Here is a 6,000-nt window from a genome sequence, read left to right on the forward strand (position 1 = left end):
GAGGCTTTTTGCGGGGGATGAGGGCAATATAGTTCACTTTTTAAGGGGGGCTCCGGGGGATTTAACCTTTTAACCTTGAACTTGAGTTGAACTCGAGGCCCACTTCCTAGGGGCCATGCCCCGTGTCACTGAATAATTCGCATATTCAAGGGCGGAGTTGACAGGCCACTGAAATTTTAATATTAGGGGGTGGGGTTGACAGGGCACCGAAGGAATGTACAGGGTTGTGGGGGTCTTCAGCTGTTTTTCAAACCCCCCAAAAGAGTTCTATTCAGTCCAGACTGATTATTTAGTAAAATAATTATTTTTCTCTATGCAAGTGAAGCACCAAAAGAGTACCAAAGAGCCTGTATTATGTTTTATATTAATAGTAGTATGTAGACCGAGCAAAATAGATTTATCGAACTAGCAACAGCCATTAAGGCACATGTTCATGGCATACCCTCTAGAAACTCCTGTCAATAATAAAAGGATCAAACAGTGGAGAGAGAGAGCCCACAGCTGTTTGTTAAAAGTTTGTGGACTTAATTGCTTTCCCAGATTGGCAGGAACTGTTTTGTTAATGATTGAGGGACAGTTGTAAAAGATGACCGTGGGATCAGACCTTTGGCATAGATCAAAGAAAGCCACCTCTCCGCAGATCCCACATCTCCCCCCAGGAAGACAGATGGCAAGCAGACCCGTGCTTGCACCTTTTGATTGGATGAACGACCGCAACATTCTACGTCATTTTCTTATAACGCTTCAATAATGTTTGTAAAAACTAAGTTCTCACTGTAGAAATTCCATGATGCGGTGCTTCCAAGCTAGCTTGTTAATAAAGTTCTATTTGCTTTATCTCAAGAACTTTTCCAATTATTTCCAAGAAGGGTTGAACAAGTACTATTTAAGCCCTCCTGATTCTCTATGTGAGTGATGTGAGACTATGTCGGTGTGGTGTTTTTGAGCTAGTGGGCATGGTGAGGAGATGTCTATGACTTTTGTAACCTGGTTGCTGGGATTAGCATATTTGTGGGCGGTGTTTACAGGCCACTGCAGAAATAGTGTACCAAGGGGAGAGTTTCAGGGCATTTTTTGATGTTGAATTTGTCCGGCATCATGGCTGGATGGGCTCTGATTACATTTGAGGTGATGTTACATGGCCCCATTAGAGTGGAATGTGCAAAGAGATATCGATCTATACAATCTGTAGGGGCTGTGGGTAGTTTAAGAAGAACAAGTCATTTTCCCCAAACACGCTGTATGACCATCATCCAAAGACCCCAGATCTCAACCATCCAAGTATAAAATGTTAAAATAATAAGAAATAACAAAATATATAAAGAATGAAAAGAAACACGGGTCCTTAAGAAAAAAAAACAGAAAGAAAGAAAGAAAGAAAGAAAGAAAGAAAGAAAGAAAAGAGAACATCCATTAAATACGTATTTTCTTCATGTGGAGCTACTTTGTAATAATGAGAAATGTCTAGAGATCTTGACTGTTTTAGAAGCAGTGTAAGAGGCGGTGTAAAATGTATGTGTCCAGATACCCTTAAAAATAGATTAAATAAAATAAAATTGAAAGTCAAATAAACAATATAATCTACCACTACACAGTAAAATGAATTTCCAGAGTTGCAGACAATATCAATATCTTATTTAAATAAAAGGTTAATGTAAAGCTTGAGTAAATACAATGATCACATATATATATATATATATATATATATATGTGTGTGTGTCTGGGGGTCTGGGGTGTATGTGTGAATGTGTGTATGTGTGTGTGTGTGTGTGAGAGAGAGAGAGAGTCTGTTTGATTTATGTTTACTTTGACTACATGACTGTGTCCCCACGGTAGACTGGTTTAAAAAAAAAAAATTAACTTAACACAATAATTTCATAAAATAAAAGGTTTCTATTCGAAACAATGTTTGAAACCTGTAACTATAAGGTTATCAACCTATAAACATTCATATTAACCATTAGGTTGTATGAAGATATAAAACCATTATCGCGAGGATAACACCAAGCACTGTATATGATCTACAACAGACACTAGATGCATGAAATTTACATTCATTTTCAGATATTAAGAATAAATAAAAACAAATAAATAATAATAATAATAACGATATCTTCATCTAGAACAAGCCTTTAGATAACTTATCCTTGAGCGACACACTGCAGATTGTCAAAGAAATTTGAAGGGCTTGAACGAAAAGGTGCCCTGAAATGCGTCTTACATCATGTCTGTTTTCACAACCCGCATTACTTAAATGCGGAGTCCGGGGGTAATAAGACCATTTGGTCATACATACAGTCCCGATCAGTTCCAGATAAAACATAAGACAAGCACTTGTGAAGATGTCTGGCCACACAGATCGGAGACTAACCTTTGCAAACTTTGATTGTAAGTACATTTAAAGTAATCAATAAATATAATTGCAACATGTTTATATACATGCTATAAATGCTATAATACACTGTGTTACATTGAATTACATGTTTAAGAAATATACTATTTGAAATTTATTTAAATGTTTAAAGTCTGCTTATTGGAATCAATGATTTTCGAACATCTCATGAGCCTTTTACACTAGGTATTATTTATTTATATATTTTATATTTTATACAATTTATTTTAGGCACACCATGATGTTTCTAACAAACACCTGTGTATCTGCAGGGTTACAGAGCACCCCATCCAATGTGCTCAATTTCTACCGGAACAAATCAGTTAATACAGGTAAGGCTCATTTAATAATGTATCGAACATATTCATTATACGTGTTATGAATGTATGTGTGTATATAGACCCATCCGAGTAGGTTATACTTTTCATTTTATACATATAATATCTCGCCAAGATGTGTAGTGTTAAATTACAGGTCTATACTGACGTTTTTTTATTTTTTGTATTCTATTTTTATCAGATGATTTATCCAGACCAACCTGTGTCAAGTATTTTCAGAAAAGAACATGTTCTGAGGGTGAGTAAGACCGTTCTTTCATTACTCCGAGAGATGGAGCAGTGGGCATATTGTACACGAGTGTGCAGCTATGTATGTGTTTGTCTAGCATTTGACAGGCTAGTGATTTCAGAGCATACAGAGTAAGGACCGGCGCTCGGAGATATCTGTGCACACAGGTCGGCCCTGAGGCATGCTGGGATCTGTAGTGGCTTAAAGGGCCATAGTAATGGAATGCTGGGAGATGTAACCTATCATATTAACATGTATTTATTCCATGTTTCGATTTAAGATGACAAAAGTGCTGATGAACTTACACAGCAAGGCAGTCTCACCTGTTATTTGCCAACAAGACCCAGTGAAACGATGATGGTAATATTGAATGCGTTTAAACTGAAAATTATAGGTTGCGTATGCAACAACGGTTATCTGAAAAAAGGAAGCCCATGGGGCAGAGGTTTCTGCTCACTTCCGAACCCGATCAAAATGTCACACTATCAAAACTGCCATTGGTCCCTGCACACATCACTCAAACAGGTCCCTTCCCACTTCCTGTTCTATAAAATGTGACATCAGCGCAGGTTCGTCCTCTTTTACCGGTTAGGACTCCCACACAACCTTGCAACCCTTGGGCATACGAAACCTAATGTTATCTTTCAGTAGCAATGCCCAAGGGGGATTGGTTACTGTATAACCAAGCTGTCGCAATGGAAGAGACAGCGAGCTGGGGAGCCTGCCCCGAGGTGTACCGCTAGGGGCCTCAGCAACACAACTCCAGACAGGAGCCACAGAGGCCCCTTGGGGCCACACTTGGCTGTCCAGGAGTGAGGACCGCAGTCACGCTCTACCAGAGACTGTTTGCTATCAGCATATACAAAGCGGGGCTACAGAGGTAAACTCTTATGCCCTTCGCTTACAATAGCAAGGCTGGCCGCTCTACTAGTGCATCTAGGAGCGAGGCCATATATCTATGTGCACAATATATGTCGTGGGCCATAAGCAACTTGTGCACCTTCCGTGCATTAACATGGCAGTGAACCCCTGATCCCGCAGGAGTGAGGCCACAGACCCACTGAATAACACACAGCTGAACATTACAGTATACACAGCGTGGAAGCAGGAACATTCATGTGTTGTTCCACACAGCACAGGAAAAACACGTTCACTGAACGGTACAGAGCATCCAGCTCCACTGTGCTGTCATAACAACTAACAAATCGTGGGGTGCAGGAAGCAAATCATGCATCACCACATGACATGGGAGCAGTTGTCACCTGTTAGCACAGATAATGCAGGACAACAACCAGTTCTACTATGACCATCTAACCATAACATTGCGGTGTGCAGGAAACCGTTCATGCATGCTTCGCATAACATGGGAGCATTGGTCGCTTGCTCCACTAGTCTCAGCTAGGAGCGAGGCCACACCAGCTCTACAATGTTGTACAAATTAACAAAAATATATATCACGTGGCAGCAGGAACATTCATGCCACCTGCGCCCAGCACAGGAGCATCCAAATCAACTGAATAGTACAGAGTGGAAGAGCTCCACTGTGCTGACATTAGATTTCGTACAAAAAAACTATATACACCATGGGGCACAGGAACGAACTCATGCGTCACCTCTGGAACACAGGAGCAGTTGACACCTGCTGGTTAGACTGGCTAATGCAACATTGTGTTGACAAATGAACTATATACATAGCGGAACACGAGAGCCTGGTCACACACTTACTGCTCAGGGCAGCAGCAGCAGACTCTTGCTCTATGGCACACAGCCAGAGCAGGCCACAGACCTGCTGACCAAGGAACTATGTACACAGCGAGGCAGCGAAATTCAAGCGCCATCAGCTGGAAACAGCGGCATTGAGCTCCATGCTGCACAGGCCAGGCAGAGCTACAGTCCTGCTGTTTAACACATTTTATATATATATATATATACAGAACGGGGTACAGGCCAGATGCATGCACCACCGCAACACAATGCATAATGAACGAACTATATACAGGGTGGCCTCATAAGGCAACATGCCTGTAGGCCGCATGACAGACCCTGGGAACACAGACAGGCCTGTCAGTAAATCCAGGAGCAGCTCACGCTGGTGCTCTATTGGAAGGCATAGTCTGGTGGAAGGGAAGACACGGTTTACTAGCTCCCTCAGGATGCACTTAACAGGGGCAGACTGGGAGAGGAAAAGGCAGGAGCCAGAGCCCGTAGGCTACCAATAGAAGGAACCGGTCCCGTCACGTCCAACCTGTAGAACCGGGCAATTGTAAGCAGCAAGGCCTAAGCTGCAGCTGCACAAATGTCTGCCAAAGGGGCGCCTTGGAAAAGGGCCCAAGATGTGGGAACTCCTCGAGTTGATTGGGCCACCAGGTGTTCAGGCACCAGGGTCCTGGTGGACTCGTAGGCCATGGTAATGGTGTCCTCAATCCAATGTGAGAAGTGCTGCTTTGAAACCACCTGGCCCTGTGTCTGTTCTCCATAAGACACAAACAGTTGGTCTGAGCGCCGAATGTCCTTAGTGCATTCCAAATAGCACCTGGGGGCCAGCACAGGGCAGGGCAGGTGAAGAGAGCACCTTGGGCTCCAGCCTCGTAGTCCCTCCAGAGCAGGGTCTCCGTCATGTGACATTGCCTGTCAGGACAGTCCAAGTCACGTGATTCTGCGGACAGCCGGTTTAAGGGGACCAGCAGAGCGAAGGTGGAGTTCACTCAGGGTAAGTCCACCGGGCCCACTTCAGCCGCACCCTGGGTTCTGGCATAGGCCTCCCCCGCCCAGGCCCGCTGTAGTGCGGGCCATTGCTGGACGGTCCCAGGGGGCTCTCAGGTCATCCAGGAGGTCCAGCAGCAGCGGGTGGGCCCCTGTGGGCTTCACTCTGCCGCTCTTCCCTGTCATTCACGTCCTTGCGCAGGGGCGCACGTACATGCTGCCATCAGGCAGGGGGGGCACAGCTGCTGTGGCAGGTGCAGTCGCGGCAGCCGGTGCAGCAGTAGACGCAGGCGGAGCAGCGAGCGTGGGGGGCACAGCTGGCCCCAAAGCTGCTGGAG

The 6,000-nt window shown here is 44.2% G+C and overlaps 1 pseudogene; it reads left to right on the plus strand.

Moving 5' to 3' along the window:
* LOC136751892 (GTPase IMAP family member 8-like) overlaps positions 1-5,716 on the plus strand; it is a 71,713-nt pseudogene extending 65,997 nt beyond the window's left edge.
* The last annotated feature ends 284 nt before the right edge of the window (positions 5,717-6,000 follow it).

The sequence above is a fragment of the Amia ocellicauda genome, chromosome 6, assembly GCF_036373705.1.
Source record: "Amia ocellicauda isolate fAmiCal2 chromosome 6, fAmiCal2.hap1, whole genome shotgun sequence".
Classification (NCBI taxonomy): Eukaryota; Metazoa; Chordata; class Actinopteri; order Amiiformes; family Amiidae; genus Amia; species Amia ocellicauda.